This window comes from Varroa jacobsoni, unplaced genomic scaffold, assembly GCF_002532875.2.
Source record: "Varroa jacobsoni isolate VJ856 unplaced genomic scaffold, vjacob_1.0 scaffold_969, whole genome shotgun sequence".
Classification (NCBI taxonomy): domain Eukaryota; kingdom Metazoa; phylum Arthropoda; class Arachnida; order Mesostigmata; family Varroidae; genus Varroa; species Varroa jacobsoni.
In genome coordinates this window covers 1-16,063 of record NW_019213871.1, presented here as the reverse complement: position 1 = coordinate 16,063, position 16,063 = coordinate 1, and the positions used below count along the sequence as shown (strand labels likewise).

Below are 16,063 nucleotides of genomic sequence, written 5' to 3'. Positions count from 1 at the left end.
ATATCTAATGAGACTTTACCCCTAAAAACTATTATAGGCGTCCCTTACTTGGTCCGATATACGATCCCTGCTATATTAGATCTGTTATGCTACTTGTCTCTGCCTGTATAGCGGGTAAAAAGACGCCTCAAGCCGTTTGCCCTTAGCCCCATCAGGCATCTAAGGAACTTCTAGCTTTTGGTGCTGCAGGTAAATACGCTGTGTCGTTACGACGAAAATTGACAAGACGATAAATAGAACGTTCCCAAAGCCTCTATTGTGGCCACTAGCGTTATTGAGGATGACGACGGGTAGAGGAGAACAACATCTGCCGTACATCCGGCCCAGTGCATGTTTTGCGCATTTTCTGACCGTCAAAAACATTGCTTTTCGGGACCGCCGGCCTATATCTCAGTGTATTTGCTTGGGCGAAACTCTGCAGAGAAACAGAATGGCCGGATGATTGTGTGGACGATCAGAGCGGGTCTGCTAGGTTGATCAAGATCACTTTTCTGTGTTTGTTTCCCTTCTGTTTTTGGCTCTGCTAGTGGGCACTTGCATATAAGTTGTAATAATAGCTTGTTGTGACAGAGGAGTCAATCCCCATTGCTTTAGCAGGCTAAAAATTGATACGATACGCTATGCAAGGAAAGGTAAGCAATTTTTGCTACACTTCCATGATTTAATCGATCACAGACGTGTGTGTCTGTGTGAACAAGCTCACCGATGCAGTACGGCTTCACTCAGCGGTGGCCGCCGACGGCTAACACTGTAAAAGTCATTAGAGTGGCGTCATAGAAATAATGGCTAGTAAACACTAGAAATTACGGTATTGTTATGCTACAAGAACACTTTGTTGTTCGAATTCATGTTCCAAAGTAAAGACTTCGGCTCGGACGTTTCGAGGAAACAGTTCAAAGAAGATGGGTGTTGACGAGTCTCGATACTCTTATCATCTTCAATGATGGAAGCAAGACATCGCCGTGCTGTCGGCTTCGAGAGCCATTCATTCTAGTGGAAACGTTCTATTATGCACTTTACCATCTGATACTATACGAGTGTATAAGCCCAACGGTACTTCCAATAACATTCAATGTCTAGTCGGACCTCTAACGGGATAATCAAACAAAACATTTCGTAACAAATACACGTATAGGTGAATTGTGAAATAATACATGCATAGCGAACCAGGAAAATCGCAAATAAGTAAGGTCGTTTAATAGCAAAAGCGCTGGAAAACCCTTACTTTTTTACCTATGCGTGCAACTAACGTATGCTATTGTATTCTAGAGATTGCATTCAGATTGCACTAGATCCTACGTTTTTGGTAACAAAGCAGTTGAAATGACGTAAATCGTTGAAATTATCAGAGATGCGGCTTTAATACGTATCGTAAGTATTCGTAATGTTCGGTAATTAGTGGAATTCTGAATGTTCGGCAGAAACTTAAATGTTTAAGTTAATTGAAGTGATTTTAATAAACGCTTCGTTCTTTAAGAGGGGTCTATTGAAAGCGTTGCCTCTATGAACGTTTTTTAGACATTACTTATATAATACATAATAACGTAGTAATAGATTTTTTTAATATTACAGTTGAGTGATACATTGTAAAAATTCAAAAATAGTTTTTTGCGTTAAATGTCAGCTCGTTTTTTGGTTTAAGCATCTTTCTCGCTCACGGCCTCTTGTATTTTAGCCCGAATTGTAGTAGATGTTATAGTTAAATGATTCATTATAGTATTATTGCTTTTGAGAGTCGCGTGTGGGTCTTTCAAACACCGTAGGTTCTCTCACTAAGCTCCTTATTACTATTGTTTGTTATCCACCCGCGTTCGTTACTGTCCTTGATCTTTGAGAGAAACGTGTGTCCAACACTGAAGGTAACTTAGCGGCGTGAGAACTTGTCCACTATTAGTCTTTGAAAGTACCTCTACGATCTGGAAGGCAGTCGAGTTAATTACGATAGTTATGCACGCTGTCCCCTAGTATTTTTCTTCAAAAAAATAACATTGATAACTGTTTGCTCTTTTCAATTGGAAAGTGAAAAGCCGACAAGTTCTATCCTGACCCTTTTAAGTGCGCAGGTCCATCCGACCAGGTGACGTTTCTGATCCGATTGAGCTCGTAGGTGATTATTCGATTCTATCCAATCGTTTCGTGGCAAATAGGCCGTGGCAAGTATTCATAGCATAACCAATGACGAAAATCTCACTGCACATCTGCTCTAGGCAAGTGAAGGAATGAAATAATATTATTTGCCACTAGATTTTTCGACATACTGTCTGTCACAAACTGTTCACGTCAGCCACAAAAAGTTGATGAGCAATTCAATCCGTCACAACGATTTCATTCTATGACGACCCATGATCTAGAGGCCCATACGCCCTACGTGAGCTCTTTAGGGCAGAAATTGTTAGGGGGCTTAGTAACGATTCCTGACATGCTGCACCTAGGAGGAGGACTTGCCCCATTAGGTTTGGAGGGAGACTCCTACCCCGTCCTTAATAGGAGCCTTAAATGCGATACAGGTTATTCAGCTACAACTTCTATAGTAACAGTCACGAGACACGGATCACTTGACGAAATAGCGTGCACTCCGTTGTGGATCCTCCATCCGTATCAATCCAACAGTAGATACAATTATGAGTAAATTTCGCCAAATTGACTTCTCGGTATGTCGCTTGAATATCGGCCCAACAAGATTGTCTGATTTGGGTGACAAATCGCCATTCGAAACGGCGTAACGGGAACGTTATCACGTTGCTAAACCAAACTCAAACTTGTGGGTAGTCAGGAAAACTCTAGAACCAAATGAATCATCCATACGCCTAAAAAAAACTCGTTTGTACAGTCACGATATAAAGGTGTTAGTTAGGAAAAAAAAAACGCGATTAAGCCCTACATTCTACAATATGGCTTTCCCTCGCTTCTACATCTTACTTAATACATGCCGAAAAGATCGCCAACAATCTATCAGATTAAGCTGTTCATACCCAGATAACGAAGTCACTTAACCCTAGCGCTCCGCCCATAGAAGGCGTTCGTACCCTCTGCTCAATGGGCTTTGCTTTTTTTTTCTACATCTCAATTAATTTCATATCTTCCTTCCTAGCCTCGACATTTCCTCTACAAGTACACAGACAAAATGTTCGTCATAGATAACTCTGATTATTTTAAATGAAATATATTTTCCTTTAAAATTTACCATCTTGAAGTTTAAACATCTGACTTCAAAAGGCATAGGTACACGCACACCAGAGTGCAATATCGCCGGTTCCTTACCAAGTATATTCAGCAGATCTGTTAATTAGAGTGATAATATTATATTCGTTCATTGGTCGATCCAACAAGGCTACATGGATCCGATTATAATATTATTGCTGCCTCTAGATTTTGATCAAATCAAATAGGAATAAGTATTCGTATTAAGTCATGTGTGATTTACTGTGGTGTGAAGTCAACGATCAGGGGCTGCTCACGATATGCCGTATTTTTCTTCATCTTAGTTGGACCGAAGTTACTCCATATTTGAAATGGCAAACGTTGAAAAGCTGACTCATTTACGATTAATATGGACTCGCACCAGATGGTCCGGAATAATGCCATGTCCTAAATAAAATAGGCACCATAAATGTGACAAGCTCGCGAGACTACTGCAAAAACACTGTGCTAGACGGGCTTGTTTATTCGTTACGTAATAGGGTGTACATATACATATATACGAGTTGCGTGCACCATGTTTTCGGAAGCGATTTGATGCATTAAACTCTATATTTGCGTAAACAGGTAATATTGCGCTATAGTGAAAAGCGGGAGACGTCATCAGGTCAGCCAGATGCGAAGATAAGCTCAAACGAGAGCAGGCATTCTATGATCAGCGGCCAGCTGTGACGGCAAACGGTCGTTAGTTGAATAAAATACAACTTAGGCCGCAGCTATAAGGGAAAGAACAGCTTCAAGTTCAGTTGAAGTGGCGTTTACAAGTATTTTAGTGCAAATGCTTAACTTGCCAAGGTCTAACCCCATCATAATATGAGTCAGGTGACCGTGACGAAAAATTTTCAAGCTTTTTTTTGTGTTCTACAACTAGAAGCCTTTGTCGTCTCTCTAGGCAACTGCGTTATAGCTGATGTTCATTTGTAGGGTTTTGGGGGAACATCAGCTGCTCTGTCTGTACTTGTAGCATAGTCAGACATAAGATTTAGGATAAATGATAATTAGTTATCGTTTGAGAGGCTTTATTGAATTGCCGAAATCGTCTACTACGATTATGATACATGTGACTTGTTTTAATATGTTTTCAATTTTGAAAAAAACCGCTCTATGTGTGCTCCGCTGAGGAAATGGAAGACGACGCACGTGGGATGGATGTAACGTTACGTCAGGCTGGATAGAAGGCCAACTGAAAAACATAATCCGAATAAGAGCAAGTAACAAGAAGAACATCTCTTCCTGAATCATGTATTGTAGCCGCTAACAATTCTTCGTCTATGTCGAATGGACAGCGTGGCCTGGCCTGATACAGATTCAGTTCTATGAATACCATGAAACGTTCAGGTCAACAGATTGCTAGTAAACATGAAGCGCGATTTATTTCAACTGTGCTTAAAGCAAATCGAAATTAAAATTCAAAACGCGTCTAAAATAGCCGTAGGTGACAAAACCGTTCCGCAGTCGCTTTTCTTAAGTGCTTGTTGCTGAGGGTCGTACTTGCTGGTGAGGGAACTCATATCAGACGTCTACGGCACACGAATGTTCTGTGAGGTACAGTGCATTCTTCGCCATCCACTTCGCAACAAATAGGCCACTGTTCTCTTGGGGCCGTGATACGTGCATGAATGCAAGGATTAGCAACGTGCTAAAAAAGTATGACCAACCTATAAAGGCGCACAACTCCTCATGCTAAAGTAAACCTCTACGGCAAAACATAGAACTAGTATGCGTAACATTACTTTCAGAGGGTATAGTTTCTATATGGATATGTTAGCTAACCCAAGACAATAACTAGTAGTTATTTTCAAATAGAATACCTACCACTCTAATGCCCTGAAGACTAATCTGATCTTGCCAAAACGATTGAAAGCTCGTCGTGTAGAATTCAGCGAATTTTCACCAGCGGCTGTTTGATTATTCATGAATATTCGATATTGAAATTACTCAATGCGTCCAGCACCTATTAGGGATTGCCTGACACGATGGCGACGACGACGGTCCTATCGCCGCTTTGCCCTAACCTCAACGATTACTACAGCTACATCCGTAAGTTAAGTTGATTATCTGGAGAAAGAACAGATCGAATGACATGTATGATTGTTAACAACAAACAGGTAATAGATTCAAGTTGAAAAAAGGCCCATCGCTAATAGAAACGGTCCTGATTTAAAATTGAAACGATTGTGATTTTGTTCACGAAGTCCTGAGATGCATTCAACTGAAACTAGATAAAAATTAATAACGCACCATTGTATTGCAGGCATTTTCTACTGCTGCACGTAATCGGCTTGTAGCTGGCTGGGGGCACGAAGTGTTAAAAATGCATGCCCGATAATATTAATAACTAGTTGTTTGGGTGTTCAGAGTTCTGCCGAACTTTCGCACCCCTAATCAAATGTACAACGGTGATGTTCGGCAAACTTTTGGCAGTTGCAGAAAACGACAATTACAGCATAAATGACAGGGCGCCCTTGAAAACAAAGGGCAGTCTGCTGTCATGAAAACGTCCTGGCGACGGCTTAAAAAGCACCGCCGAGTCTATTTCTAACGTTGTGGACCTTTTTGAAGCCACCCTGATACTAGACATGTCTTAATAGGTAACCAATATTAGATCTGCCGTTCTTTAGAGGGACTGACATTTCCATGCGGATCAAATTATCAACGTCTTAGCAGTTGTATTGGTTTCAGTATAACTACGTACCGAAAAATGCACTAAATTCATCAAGTCGTCTGCAGCACTCAGCCGAAAAAGCACCGTCGTTCACAGTGTACACCTGAGCTAGTTTACTGCCGCTGACAATTATTCTGCAATCTTCAGGACAGCGCAGGACACATGGCATATTAAAGCGAGATTACCCAACCGCATTATCACAATTCTCTTACTCAATACCGTTTCCGTGCTTGTTGTTGTCTAGGGACTTTTAAACAAACTTTTAAAGGCATTCTACTGAACTTGGGTGCAGTATCTAATTTCTCAGCTTTTTAGGTATCATCGAAAGGCTATTGAGATGCCAGACCATCTAACAACAGAGAAATGTGGGTTGAAGCTGCAATATGACAGCGTTTTTATTTAATGTTTCAGCTTAATTGCGACTTTTGGCAACTTAAACATTTTCTCTTCTTAATCGATAGAGATACTGTACTGTGGATCGTTGAAATAGAATACGTACTGTAAGTTGATAGTTACAGAATATTTTGGTTTAAAAACTTACTAACACTCTCGCAAACATACTTATGATGATTCAAAGAAATCATCTATCCTCTTTGACATTGTACAGGGTAGAATACAGGCAGGACGCACCCTATCCGTCTACGAATATGTTATTTAATTCAATCATAGAACTCAGATACGTCTCATTTAACGGACGTCGTCGGTATCTCGAAAGTTTAATGTGCGGCTGAATTTTGCCTAAATAAAGAGGCATCGTTCGGACCACACGTTTCGACAGGCGCTGGGAATAGGCTGTGCACTGTTGTATGAACTTGTATATTATCTTGCTTCCTAGATCATGCACAGAGATTGCTGCGCAAGTGTTTAGACCCTTAACTAACTAGTTCCTTTCGTGAACTAGTCGGAAACCCGATGGACCCAATGGTGGTATCTAAGTCCATACTTTCTGGAGCTGCATGCGTACTTGAAGTGCCCCAGCAAGCGCGATAAAATTCAGGGATAAAAAAGTGCCTGAGTAGATCTGAAGTTCGATAAGAATTACTTGTCTATATATGAGTTATTTCTGTACCCGCATGCAAGTGGTTCTTCCTGTAACTTGTATATTCGCATAGACGAAGACAAGCGTACGGTTTTACAGGATTGCTAACGAACACTTCCCTGTCTAGGCGCAATGGATCATACTTAATGCTACGGCATATTAAAAAGCTTCACGTCCCACGCTTAGGCAGCTCTAATTATAATATAGGTTGGATTTCCTTTAAAAAAAGTCGAGTTTACAACTAGAGTTTAACTATGTATGCTTAGTAAATAACTGATCGTGTGTAGATACGGTAAACCTCTGTTAAAGTTGTTTGTTTCGTTATGATCTCTGACCTATATGAGCTTATTGCTCAGTTTATTTTGTGTATACTCATCTAGTGAAAATTTCAATCTATATAGATCAGAGGGAGCTCGCGAGCATACCACCTAGTCAGTCCGTGTAGCACGTATTTTCGCAATAAACGCACTTAGATTAGAATAATAAAGAACTACAGAAGTTATATATATATATATTGTGCTATTTATATCACAGTAATAATAGTAATGATCGTTTACAGGTCCTATACCAATACATATCTAGTCATTAATTATAGCGGATGCACTAGCTCGCGGCAAAAGATGAGGCTGCGCAAAAATTGCCCCTTGTACATTGCCGCCAGGCTAAGCAGCGCACGTATCTCCAGTCCCAATACATTATAATATGATAATAATACGTAACGTCCGTCAGCGAAGTATTCGATTTGATTCAATAAAAAAAAAAGTACAATTGAAACAGAATCGACATTATGCCCTAATACACGGTAACAATGGTATTTTTTTTTCAGATACTATGGTCGCCGGCAGCCATTTGCATATTAACAGCAAATAATTTTAAGGTAAACACAAATTATATACAGTTGCTATTGATCGTTTAATTCAATGTGTGTGATCTGTTCGTTCATCGACTTATTTTATATAATTAGACACACATATATATATAATTAGTACATATATATATATAGTCTGAGACAATGCTTACCGCATAAAATTCGAAACTTTTGTTTTTATTCATAGTGTTTATTCCAAAAATCCTATTCTAGGCAGCTCTTGAGTAGAATTGCTTTTTATGATATGCCGATTAATCAAGGGGGGGAGGACATCGGAGGTTGGTCGGAGGCTGTTTCATGCAACCCGTTCAAGCTGTTGCAGCTCGTATGACGATAAAAAAGAAAAAAAAATACATTTCATATGGGTATTTTGAACCGAAGACTTACAGGTAGACATGATCACATCTTAGCACCGGCTGACGGAAATTGGCACAGTTCGAAGAGAAATGTTTGTTATTGAAATCGTACTGCTCGAGCAATAAACTCTTACTACAAGTAAATAATTAATAAAAACAGGGATTTTGTCACATTGTAAAATAGTACGCGTCAAAAAAGTGTATAGTGCGACCGTAACTGTGAACAATTTCTACAACGTAAGAAAGGACGCTATCGATATGAATTATAAAGTTGAAATTGATGAACAGAAAAGACAACTTTCTTCTTCTGATAAACAAAAAAAAAAAACGCAATCGCTAGGGTTTTCAATACAGATAATTCATATTCAGTAAGCAGTAATGATCACCTCTAAAATAGTACTGCTATAACAACCTATCCTAACCGGCCAGTGTATGTGCAGGTTTCTTCATGGGTCCACATACAAACGTCATCACATCACCGTTAACTTTTACGTTGCCAAAATGCCATAGAAAATTTATGCTTAGTTACAAAAGTAAGCAATAGTTTTTTTGGATTGGACACAAAAAAACATCGGTGCGACCTTCTAATCCATTTTTTGCTGGAAGCACAGTTGGACCACCCTCCATTTGATGGCCACTAAGTATTAACAATGCCCCACTAATTGACTGAGGAAAATAAAGCACAAGATTTTGAGCATTACCTTTTTACTAGAGGAATAACATAATTTTCTCTCACTGCGCAGTTTTATGATGGAATTAAACGAAACATAAATATACCATGCATTTACAAATGCGCAAAACCAACAAGAACAGCCGACCCTAGAAATCTGCAATTACTTCCTTTTAAACAAGACCTATACGTATGGTAACTAGTAATATTACATTTACATATATTGAAAGAAATCAGAATCGGTGTCGGTACACGTTCGCCAAAGCTATACCCACTGTGAAACGGATATCCCCGAGCTCGCTAATTTTGACAAGCTGATTATCGGTGAGTTATTTGGCTTGACATAAAATTATTGCTTCCTTACCAGACTTATATCATTCTATTTAACGTAGTATCCGACCTACGATTAGCTGGGCTCTACGTCTATAGAGCTCAAACGCCTTTGAGCACTTATGATGGGATGCTTGAAGTTTTTACCAACAGGAGCTGAAAAAGATTTTGCAAGTTTTGTTTATAGCACACATAGAACTCGTAGTTTATCATTCAAAAAACCATTAGTGTTTGGTCATTGTTTATTGTGCTCGCCATGCACACGATAGGAATAAAACAATTTCCACACTTACGGCATGTGTACTCCGAATTCAAATCTTAAATAAGAAGAATACTTTTTTTTTCGTGCTGACACGGGCAAGTTATCAGCCACCCGATGCAGTGCCTATACAGGCCACGACGTAAATTTCATTAGATATCTGCTGTAGCGTGTCCAACGATATAGTTTTCAAGATGAATCCCTTGGCAAAGGTTTCTTTTTCTATCACGCCACTGTACAAATTTATTGTACCTTGACTATAGAAGCCGGAATAGTCATTCTGAAACTTCCATTCTTCTCTAAGCACTTTTTACGGCTTCCTGCCCCGAATAATGACGCCCCATCATTAGCGACACCCAAATAGAACTCAATTAGCAGTCATTTACTGAAGCGTTCTAATACTAGGCAAAAGCTCGGCAAACCGTTAAATAGCATTTTGTCGATTTTATTCGAAGAGATCTGATGCGAGGTTGATGAAAAAATACTTACGCTACCAATACGAACGGTAAGTGTTAACTTAGCTATTCGCGTACCTGTTACTTTCCCTTTACTGTAGGCCACTTAGTATTGTAAGAAGCTCTGTCTTCAGGCCGATGTGTCTGTCGTCCTGAGTTTTTTTTCGTTTCTGAGTTATCACTAATGGTACATACCTGTCCTATATCGCGTTGCCTCTTTTTCTCTTGATATTCGTATAGGCCCAGTGAAACACAAGTCGTAGTCCTTAAAATATGTTGCTTAATTTGCTCTATGTTCTAGTTTTCCGATCAATGTCCACTATCGTTTGCCATGAAACGTGCAATCTTACCTTTCCTTTTCAAACTTAGAGCCGCATTTGCTTCGAAGCAGTTACAGTATTTAACAGTGACCTGATCACGCTCGATCGGTTGACTAGTTTCGCTCAACTCAATCGAGATTAACAGACAAAACATTTTGTAATGTCCATTACATCTGTTTCCTTCGTCAGACACAATCGACAGTTGCGCTTATCAACCACTGCTCTGAGAGACAACCACGGTAATTGTCATTTTTCCAATACGCGTAGACAATAATGACGACAACAACAGCGGTAACAACGTCACCAATCGTGGTAATGTTAATATTTCCGTACAGGTTGATTATATTATCCCACTAATTGCTGTTCTGTTGCTGCCGTTAGGTAATAGTACACGTATGACAAATGTAAGACAACACACAAATACAGACATGTGGCAGGACTCGCGATCTTATTGAACACCGCGCAGCAGGCGGGCGTGCCGGCGAGAAAGGTTTTCGCGAGGAAACAGACAACAAAGGCCGCTGGGGCTTACCGTCTGGGCCGCTTTGGTTAGACTGCCTGTCGCTGCTACCGGCGTATTGTGTTTGTTGTTCGCAGTACTTTCAACGCTAGTGGCCCGTTTCCGAGTACAGACACAATCGGCTACGTTAGCCCGGCGGATACTGCCGCCGCTGTTGCTACACAGTTGCTGTTATTTCCACTCCCGATGTAGTCATGTCATTGTCGCCTTGTAGCGAGTGTGCATGTTCGCAATAGTTGTCGCTTTGTATCGTTACTCTATAGCTGCTTCCTAGCGCTGACGTTCCGTCGCTATCGTTCACGTAGTCTGACGCCTTGTTCACCGTAGTGCGTATGGTGTTCGCTACCGTTACTAATGTTAGTGTTAATTCGTCGACGTATGAAGATGTCCCTGTCTAGAGCAGCTTTACTCGGGCTCGATCGATTGCGCGGGTCGCCTGCCGCCTGACTCGGGTTCAGTGCGCGCCCCAATGGAGAGGGTCTAGCACCCTCGTTCTTGGCGCCCTTTCCATTCCTGTTGGTGAAAGGAGAAAGAAGAAGACGAGGAGGAGGAGGAGGAGGAGGAGGAGGAGGAGGAGGATGAGGAGGAGGAGAAGGAGGAGGAGGAGGAGGAAATATAGCCACGACGGCACATTGGCGTTCTTGTGCTATTGCAGTTGCTACGTGGCACGTGCTAGATAACGCGGCGGAATTAGTTTCCGCGAAGATCAGCTGAGAACGGCTAACTGCTGCTGAAGAAATGCAAGAGTGGATCAGAACACTGCGGTAATTCTGATAGAACTGATTCGAATTTGCTGTGAAACGGCGCAGACGTGCGCAGCTCCGTCAAAGACGCCTAGATCCAGTTGTAAACGATTAGCGCAGTTGTGACAGTACCTACAGTTGTGTTTCACGCAAGATTCATGTTAAACACATAAAAAAAGACACATTTATATTCAACTAGGGGAGACAATAAACAAATCCTGGTGTAGAAAGAAAAACCAGCTCGCAATGATAAGCCATAACCGTTTAACGTTGTTTCGACACAGCTTGCTAGAGTTGCATTCTCGGCTATGGCGATTTCCGCTGATCCTGTTACCTTTCGAGCTTCTGTTACCGCTGTTGTTGTTATTTGCGATGTTTTGTTTTCACTTCTCGGCCCTCAGAACGCGGCCTGCATGCCTATCCACTCGTTGTTATGCGATGGGTGCGAGACGGCAAGGGCGGACGCCCTTTACTGTTTCTGTTTGGCAACTCAGTAGCGAATGCTGATCATCTGCTAGTGGTAATGGTCGTTACCTTTAGATTATTCTACCAAGAACAGCCAGAGAACGAAGACCGAAAAAGTATTGCTGTTTCTTTCCTTTACCGTTGTTGTTGTTGTTGCTTCACGAAACGAGACTCTAGTCTACATGAGATGACGCTTGGTAACAACAACGACCATCCAGCAAACAATGCGGTAGACTCTGCGGCGGCGTTCCCTAACGGACCATGTCTCGGATGAGGACGGGAAGATGAAGAGTTATTGGGAGGTGGACATACGGTTCTGGGAAACACGGGAGGCGGAAAAAGACAACATAATTCCGCGTTTACTGCTAGTAATGCCGTTGTTGGTAGGCACTGCCATTGTTACTGTTATTGTCGCTGCTTTTCACGTAATTATCGCCGCCATTGTTTTCACTGGGGAGCTGTGCACGATAAACGGCGCTAAGCCCATTAGCCTCGTCAGCTCAGATTCCCCCATCCAAGGCCCGAGAAACTGCACACGCGTCCCAGGCTGCCAGCCTGCCAGAGCGATGTTACGTAGGCGGATAGCAGAAGCTCACGCAAGGAAGTTCATCGTGCGACTCGTAGTGCCGCAGAAGACTATGGCGGCGGGGATGAACGTGTGAGAAAGCTCGGTCTGCCAGGCACTGAGAGCTACTCGTATCCATAGATAGCAGCAGTATATAGAAACATATAGCCACACTGTGCATGCATACAGGAATCGTCTCCAGCATGTTTACTTCAGTGACGTTGATCATTCAGTCTACGATGTTAGAGTCTGATCGTGTGCATAGATTTTTCTATTAGTTCTCACGAGGATATTGTATATTTGTTTCTGTTGTAGCTCATTACAATTGAGACCAACGGATTATGTCACATTCATCACGTGTAACAAACAAATGCTAAACCATGTGCATGTTACTAATGCAGTAACATGCACTCATCAAGCATCATCACAATTCTGCCTGTAGGGCTTACCATGAACTTTTTTTCGTACTTCTTAAGTCCCAGGATAGCCTATTGGCGTCGAGCCTATTTAAAGGGTCACTGACTCAAGACCAACTTCAGGCTTCTGCTTGTACTCGTTACGGTACACGATAGTCTGCCAGAGTCTAAAAAAGAGTAGTACATATTCCTAATCTGATGCGTAGTAAGCTTCGTAAAGGTGCAGGTGCTGTCTCGGAGGGATTAAGCTGCGTGAACTCGGGCATGAAGAGACAAAATACTACCATTAAAGTCCAAATAGGCTAATGAAACTGTTTCCCTGCTTGACTGTACCCTCATTCCATGCGCAACGTCATATGGAAAAATTGTCCGACGCAGACTATAAGTTCATATCGAACATTATTTACTGCGCATGGGTTGCTTTGCGACCTTGTACTTTCGTATTATAAAGCCCTCTTTCTCTCATAAATTCCCCTCTTTTACCTAAACCTCTACAACAGAATTGTCGTTCCGAGGTGGCCCTGTAGTTCACAGTAGAGGTCCCCATTTTATCAAAAGTGCAGTCACCTACTGCAAACATTAGGCGCTTTATAAAAGCGTAGCATGCAGATGTGGCGTATGCCATGAGATGTTCACGTCGCAAAACCATGCGTGTCTACAGCAACAGTAAAACGGCCTATGGGCGTTTCGAAAACGACAGAAAGATAACTATCACGGAGTAATCTCTCTGTGGTAGAAAAACCTATCTAGGCAGTAATATTTCCCTCGGCTTATAGACGGACTAGGACGTCTGACAGCTTCCAGGTCTAGGGTTTTTCTAAACACTGCTATAAAAACCATGGGATACTGTCGGCCTCGTAGCCACGCGCTTTTCCGGCTGTGTCTCACTTTAATTTAGTTAATCGTAGGTCTATAAATGCTTTAAAAGCAGTTATATTTGCATTATATTATAAGTGACAATTTCGAGTGGCGAACGAGCGCCAAGACTAATTTCTAGGGAATCCAAGTTGTGCCATAAAGTTGTATAACTTCTTTAGTAGAACGAAATCATATTGTATTAATTTCTTTGATACGTGACCATGATTTTAGCATACTTCGTTCGATATGGCTTTTCATCAATACGCGATGAATTGATGATAAATGATAATCGAACGTTCTAGCAAACGACCGTGATAAGTTAGCAGATATATACGCAATCTATACTTTTTTTAACTTCATAGTTTTTGTCCTTTTGTGTTGCATAGTATTCAATTTTTTCGTCTTGTCAATCTCTCAGGCAAACCTTTAGCAAATTTGTTGGTTTATTATAAACGAGTGCAAATATATCTATCGTTACTGGCGATTGCCTGTTTATAAACAAGGGCGTGTCGTTAAGCATGAAATTTGCCTATTTTATAATATAATAATCGAACGGCTAACTTGATGGGTCGATTGTATGGTAACCGTGTAACAGTTTAATAATTTACAGGAACTTACGTTTCTCCCTCATCGTAAGACGGAAATAAATATCTATTATTATAGTTGCTGCAGCACATTTCGCAAGGCTCGAAGTGCCCTTGGATGTCGACCCGGCATTATTACCTAAAATTTAACTTCTTTAGATTCAGCTTGACTTCTCTCAGTATCCATATGAACTAAATTGATTAAATAAACGGTATATCTTTTTGGCGCGTTACTAGCAGTGCTACCCCGTTGAACGGTGTATAGTTCCAAGGAAGAACTATAGAAAATTCGAATGAAGTTACGCTCTAGCTTTGGTTTCTACACCGAATTTTCTTACATGCGGACAAGACAAGTCTGAATATATCAACTGATTAGAGATAAGGTTGAATGTGTCGTAGAGCGATATGGGCAACTATACTATAATTACACCGCATCGCTTTCAACAGAGGGTATTCTCTTGGTTGCAAGTAGAGCATCAGTGCTGAAGTTACCCTAGCTTCACTATAACAGTCACAAATGTGAAGTGTTTACGTGAGTCCTTCTTCTCAGGAAAGCTTCAGTCTAGCGTCAATGGTATGACCTCGTATATCAACGCACGTTGACTATATTTACGGAGTACCTCCTCGGCTAAAAATAGATAGCGTACACGTATTTGTAGACGATCACTGGCGTCATTGTAGCACATTTCTAAAACTATAAACGAAACTTTTAGTTCATCTAGTTGACATGACGGCATAGTAATTTCGTTAGGAAGAACGACTTCGTCGAAAATAAGAAACTATAAATCGTTACGGCGCAGTGAAACTACAAATATATCCATTTTATATCGTTGTACTCCATTGGCTCAAAAGTAGCAAACTAGTATGCCATTGAATCGCGAACTTCTAAAAGAGGTTTTGAGTGTACTTGAAATAATGGCGTATGCCGTGGATTGATGATCGGGTCTTGTGTGAAATCAGAGGATAAAACAATAATAGAATAGAATCTCGAGAAGCTGCCGACTTTATATCCTAGCTTAAGGCTGATATATTTTAACTATACATGTAAACACCCTTATTTTACGTGAGCCTACCCACATTAGGAGGAATGTTTGTCAGTTAATGATGCCTGATAGCCGAAGAAGCTTTAAATTCACGTATCTTGGGTAATCTGGGTCGCGTTGTTTGAAAGGTTAGATTTAGCAGTAATATAATGATCAAAATACCTGTATTCAGACTTATGGTATTTGAAGATAAGTGAGACATCTATGAAAATCCGCTTTATTTTATAATTGAATATTGTCGAAGTGCACCTACCGTTTAAACCTGTAAAAAAATTGTGTTGTATATGGTCATCGTGAATCGTCTTCCGCCATAACAATCCCAAGCGACACATATCATTGGCTATTCGACAGAACTTCAGTGGGAAGTCTCAATGCATTTGCCATATAGCTCGAATCTTGCACCATTAAACTACGATTTGCTTTGGTCGCTGAAGGACTTCTTTGAGAACTTCGTTTCAATGGAGGGATGTAAAAATACTTTATCACAATTTTTCGGCCTGAAACCGAAACGCTAAAAATATCATCGATAGAAGGCGCATACTTACTTTTAGTAACATTATTCTAATGTATATGCTTCAGATTTACCTTAGGCAACCTAATATAGGTATTTCGTATGGTAAGGTAAGTGCTAATATCACGGTATATGATTATACGACTGTAGTAAATACATTTCTATTTAACTATATATATATATATATATAGTTAAATA

At 40.7% G+C, this 16,063-nt stretch overlaps 1 protein-coding gene across 2 annotated transcripts in view; it reads right to left on the bottom strand.

Annotated features, from left to right (window-relative positions):
- Nucleotides 1–11,083, bottom strand: part of LOC111265399 (calcitonin gene-related peptide type 1 receptor) — a 95,756-nt gene extending 84,673 nt beyond the window's left edge. For both annotated transcript variants that reach the window (XM_086970485.1, XM_022842039.2), the window contains exon 1: nt 10,191–11,083. The gene's annotated coding sequence lies outside the window, so the exon portion shown is untranslated. The remainder of the gene's footprint in view (nt 1–10,190) is intronic.
- Nucleotides 11,084–16,063: the final 4,980 nt, after the last annotated feature.